Consider the following 5478-nt stretch of genomic DNA (forward strand, 5'->3'; position numbering starts at 1 on the left):
TCCGAGGAGAACGGGGCCACGGAGCAGAGAAGTGAACCAGCAAGGCGCTGCCACCTCAGCCCGGAGGCCAGAGAGGCCAGCGGGCCGGCGGCTGCCGCCCAGACTCGACACCAGCAACGTGGTTGGGAGTCAGAAAGGAAGGCAGAATGAAGACGCTTCCAGGTGGGTGAAACCTGAGAGAGTTCCTCCCAAGCTGAAGGTGGCTGGAATGAGGTTCCCAGCAGAAGCACAGAAGCACAGGACAACCAGAGGGTGAGGATGGAGGAAATGCGTCAGAACACGGACCTCGTAAGCCAGCAACAGCCCAGGGTGCGAGTCTAAGCGGTCGAAGCGTTAAATAGGTTTGTGGAGTTAACACGCAGCAACGTCGGGAGGTGGGGGAGGCCCCGGCTCCTGAGCTCCGGGAGAAAGTGCTAATTTCCCCAAGCAAGCACAGGGCAACCCCAGGGAACGAGAGAAAGCGCAGCTGACCAGGTATCAGAGGGAGAGAACCGGAAAGTAAAAAGCACACGCTGACAGCCAAGGAGGCGAGAGGAGGCGAGAGCGGGGCGCCGTGGGAGGCGAGCCCTTCCGACTCCTCAGCTCCAGACGGCAGGCCTGACAGAGCTCCAGCGAGAAGCGGGCGCTGCCACACGGACAGTTATTCTGAGACGCTTTCAGTGGTGGACAGAACAAGTGGGCAGAAGCAAACACACGAGAAAACCAAGCTCAGCAGAGACAAAGTCGTGAACCACACACACGTGTAACGAGAGTGACAGGAGAACGCGCACAGAGGGCTGAAGACGCTCAGAAGTGGCCCTCTTTGGATACAGGGCCATTACAGATGCAAGGCCAGGTCTTGGGGACTCTGGTGCCCTGATCCAACACAGTGGGTGGCTTTAAAAGGAGAGATGTGGAGTCACCAGAGAAACACGGGGCGGGAGGTCAAGTGTCCGCAGGGGCTGGGGGTGGAGGGATGCAGCCACAAGCCAGAGATGCCTGGAGCCACACGGGGCAGGAGGAGGGGCAGGAAGAGGGGCAGGAGGAGGGGCAGGAGGAGGGGCTGGAGGCGGGGCAGGAGGAGGGGCAGGAGGAGGGGCTGGAGGCGGGGCTGGAGGAGGGGCAGGAGGAGGGGCAGGAGGAGGGGCTGGAGGAGGGTCAGGAAGAGGGGCAGGAGGAGGGGCTGGAGGAGGGTCAGGAAGAGGGGCAGGAGGAGGGGCTGGAGGCGGGGCTGGAGGAGGGGCAGGAAGAGGGGCTGGAAGAAGGTCAGGAGGCAGGGCTGGAGGCGGGGCAGGAAGAGGGGCAGGAGGAGGGGCTGGAGGAGGGGCTGGAGGCGGAGGCAGGAAGACCCTCCCCCGGGCCTCCGCTTGATTCAGGAGTTGTAGCTTCCAGACTGAGAGGATGCGTTTATATTGTTTCAAACTACCAGTTTGTGGTCATTTGTTACGGTAGTTTTAAGAACTTGATACACATAGTAAGAAGAGATCATGGAATCACCTCCAGGGTCCCCCGCAGAGGGAAGGGGTGGCCTCCAGGCGCCTGCACCCCAAGCGTCACTGGCCTCAATCAGGGGCCGGGCCGGGGTCTCCAAAGTCGCCACAGAACAGGCGCGGGAGCGCCCAGAGGCCACGGTCTCGGGAAAAGTCTCCGCTTCGGCTCCAGTGGGCTGCGACCCGCAAGGTTGCACAGGAAGGAAATAAAAGATTTCGGCTGAGATTACACTCGAAAACACCAGGGAGCCCGGCTTCCACGCGCGGCATTACTCTTCTGCCCCGAAAACCAGGAGATTCAAAAGGAAAAGAAGTCCGGCTGTCGGCGGTCGTCAGAGGCTGGGAAGCAGTGCTGCTCACTGTCACCGACTCCTGGCTGGGAGCCCAGGGGCAAGGTCAGCCCATGTGGGGGGGCGTCCGCGCCAGGGCAGCCCGGGCTCACATCTCCATGTCCCCTAGCAGAGAGAGTTAAAAACCCGAGGAGCTTTTGATGGCACCTCCACAATTTCACTTCTGGGCGTGTTTCAGAAGGTGGGCTGAAAAGTCACCTAACACTGTGCTTGTGTGGTTCACAGGAGTCTCGTCTGGTGCCTTCTGCAGCCGCATCAAGGTGGCCGACTGGCAGCTCCAGAGCCTTCAGAACCTTCCAGAGACCACAGAACTTGACCAGGTGACCTGTGGGGCCCCCAGGGGAGGCTGGCTAGAAGGAGGTGCCCCCTCGGCAAGTGTCCTGGGTGGGCAGGCCAGTCTGAAGAGCCTCTGCGGGGTCAGGGGAAACTTGATGGGGGCCCTGAGCCCTGACACATGGGAGGACCCCCCCATATGGGCAGCAGAGTGGAAGGTCAGCCTGAAGTGAGGGAGGGAGGGGCTCAGCTCAAGTCTCCAAACCCCCAAGAGTGGACACCTGGTGGACCTTGAATCGGGTGGTGGGGGGAGGGGTGGGGGTTCCACCCACCCCTGTGTGCAGCCTCGGACACACCTGGACAGGTGCGAGGAGAGACCCCCAGGCTTCCAGGGCCTGGGGAGGAAGCAGGGGGAAGCAGAGGATAAGGACCACCAGGCGTGAGGGCAAGGGGACATGAGGGGATGCAGCCATAGCTGGCAGAGAGGGGGGCAGAGCTCAGGCCAGTCTGAGGGGGGTGGTCCAGGGAGCCAGATGGTGGAGGCCAGAGGCCTGGCAAAAATGTGTCCAGGGAAGTGTTCTGGGGGCTGCAGTGGGCCCAGGGTGGTGGGGTGGGGATGGGGAAGAGACAACCCTGAGTTGAGCTGCAGGGTGAGCAGGATGGGAGAGGGTCTGGGAGTGAGGGCTGTGAGGCTGGGCTGGAAGCTTCTGGAACACCTCCACAATGCCTGGCCTCTGGGCAGGATCTGAGAGAAACCATGGGTGACCAGCAGGGTGCAGCATGGTGGATGGGGGCCCAGAGCAACCCAAGGACAGGAGGCCTCACAGGAGAACGGCTGCAGGCAGAGCCGCGCAGCAGGACTCAGACCTGACTGGGAGGCGATGGCTTGCACAGTCCTCCTGCCCCCTGCTGGCCATCCTGTCACTCGCCCCATGGCCCCCTGGAGGCCAGACGCCTGGATGCTGGAGCCTGCAACGGAGGGCCTAGGAGGAGGCCAGTGTCGGCACCACACGTGGAAGATTCTGGAAACTCAACCCCTTGCTGGCCTCACAACATACAGAGCCCCACACAGCCACCCTCCTTGTTGGCAGTCACCGCGGACCCTGAGGACAGCAGAGGCAGATGGCCTGGGGGCTCCCGGCCTGCTCTGAGCTGGGGCCTTCCCTGACCTCTCTCACCTCGTGGCCCTCACCTGGACCAGGTATGGTGCCGGCTCCGCCCTGCTCCCCAGCTGGGCCACCTGGGCTCACAGGCAGGCAGCCCGGCAGCAGCCTCCCAAGTGACAGTGCTTTAGGGCCAACCAGTGGGCCGGGAGGTCACCTGTGCACAGTCCTGTTTTCTCCTCTTTCCTTTCCACGGAGACTCCAGCTGCTCCCTGGACCCGCCCTTGGGCCACACTTGCCAGTTGTCCCAGCGTCCAGCCTTCTCTAGGGCTCACAGGGCCTCAGGAGGCGGTCCCAGGAGGAGGCTGGACCGTGCTCTGCTCCCAAGTGGCCCTGGACCACTGCCCCCCTGTCTCCTCCATCAGTTCAGGCCCCTTCTGCTACGCGAGGTCCCAGCCTCCTTCCCTCCAGGGGTCCTGAAGCCACTCTAGGATGACATCTGTGGTGCAGGCACCAGTAGGGGGGTGGCCAGGTAAGCACAGGGCGTTGGTTACATTTGAATTTCAGGTAAATACCGAGCTTTTGGGTATGCATGTCCCACAAATCGCCTGCCATGAGAATTACTTGTAGTTGTCTGAAACTTAGCTTTCCCAGCTCCTGGCGTCATCGGCGGGTCTGGCTGCAATACGTGGTGGTGGTGGGGGTGCAGGCAGACAAGCCTGCCCCGGCTTCAGGCCTCTGCGCCCACCTGCCTCTCCCAGGGGGTGGAAGGTTCTCACGTGCGCTCGTGGGACTCCACCCCACAGCCCCCTACCCAGGGACAATTCGACAAGAGGCGCCCAGCACTCAGGTGCACGTGGTCATCTCTTTTCTAGTCAGCAGGCCCTGCTGCAAGACCGGCAAGAGTGCCTGGCTTAGTGCCTCCAGGGCAGGTCCTGAGAGCGGTGCTGGCCTGCCACTGGGGGGCGCTCGCTGGCTGGCAGCCCCACGGCCGCATCACCGGGAAGCACCTGGAGACGGTCCTCAGCTTCAGCTTGGAGTTTCAAGCTTTCTTCTTTGGTGGAAGCTCAGAGAACTTAGCGACTGGGGGCTTGGCCCAGGAAGCACGGTGGATTCACACGGCCCAGCTGTCACTCTGTCATTACCTTCCTGAGTACTCCCAAGGTGAGCCGGGTTACAACCCTGGCCAACAGAGGCAGTGAGCACCTGGACAGGCTGGCTGGGGGTACACAAGTGCAGCGGAGAGAACGCTTGGGGGTGGCCCCAAACCTGCCCAGCCCTCGGCACCGCGGGTGCTCTCAGGACAGACTCCAGCCACCAGAGAGCAAGTGTCCGGATGCCCTGGAAGCTCCGGGCTGGCGTTGCTCTGGGGGAACCAGTCCTTAGTCCCCACGCAGCTCCAGTTCCCAGATGCCAGGCCAGTGACACGGTTCCAAAGTGTTCAAAACTTCAACACCTGTTAGGATGGCTATTATCAAGAAAGCAGACAATAACAGGCGAGGATGTGGAGAGATGGGAACCCGGTGCACTGTTGGAGAGAATGTAAGACGGTGCAGCCACCGTGGAAAACAGTGTGAAGATCCCTCAAAAGATTAAACACAGAATCACCGCTCAGTCTAGCAATCCAGCGCCTGGTATTTACCCAGGAGAACGGCAGGCAGGGTCTTGGGGAGATAACCGCCCCCACGTTCACAGCAGCGTGTTCCCAGGAGCCGGGAGGCGGGAGCCACCCTGTGTCCATCAGCAGAGGGTGGGCGAACACAGCACGGTCCAATCATATGAGGAGATGTTATGCAACCTTAAAGCAGAAGGCAGTTCTGACTCCTGCAGTGACTGGGGGACCCTGAGGACGTGATGCTCAGTGAAAGAAGCCGGTCACAGCGGGACCCCACTTGCATGAGGGACCCAGGGAACCGGGGTCACAGAGACAGCAGGCAGGTGGTGGGGCCAGGAACGGGCCGGGGCCGGGGAGTTAGCGTTAATGGGTGCCCCTATCACTCTGGGGAGATGAGAATTTTCTGGAGGTGGTGGTGGCAGCTGCACACTGTGTGACTGTGCTTGACCCCACTGAGCTGTGCACAAAAATGGTTGAGAGTGAACTTTATGTTCTGTGTATTTCACCACAGAAAGAAAGCTCTAGCCAGTGGGGGGCTCCTGCAGGTCCCACCCCCCCCCAAGGTGCCCGAGGTCCAGCTGGCTCGGTGAGTGGTCACCAGGAGGCTCTTCTGGCCTCAGCACGCAGCATGGGGCCAGCGAGTCATCCCAGGCCCTCAGCCCGGCTCT

At 61.6% G+C, this 5478-nt stretch overlaps 1 long non-coding RNA gene across 1 annotated transcript; it reads left to right on the forward strand.

Annotated features, from left to right (window-relative positions):
- The first annotated feature begins 1349 nt into the window (after positions 1 to 1349).
- Positions 1350 to 4809, forward strand: LOC116149377 (uncharacterized). The gene is made up of 4 exons (XR_010380450.1): positions 1350 to 1864; positions 2045 to 2139; positions 2865 to 3293; positions 4071 to 4809. It is a non-coding gene; the product is annotated as an uncharacterized LOC116149377 (long non-coding RNA).
- The last annotated feature ends 669 nt before the right edge of the window (positions 4810 to 5478 follow it).

The sequence above is a fragment of the Camelus dromedarius genome, chromosome 3 (assembly GCF_036321535.1).
Source record: "Camelus dromedarius isolate mCamDro1 chromosome 3, mCamDro1.pat, whole genome shotgun sequence".
Taxonomy (NCBI): Eukaryota; Metazoa; Chordata; class Mammalia; order Artiodactyla; family Camelidae; genus Camelus; species Camelus dromedarius.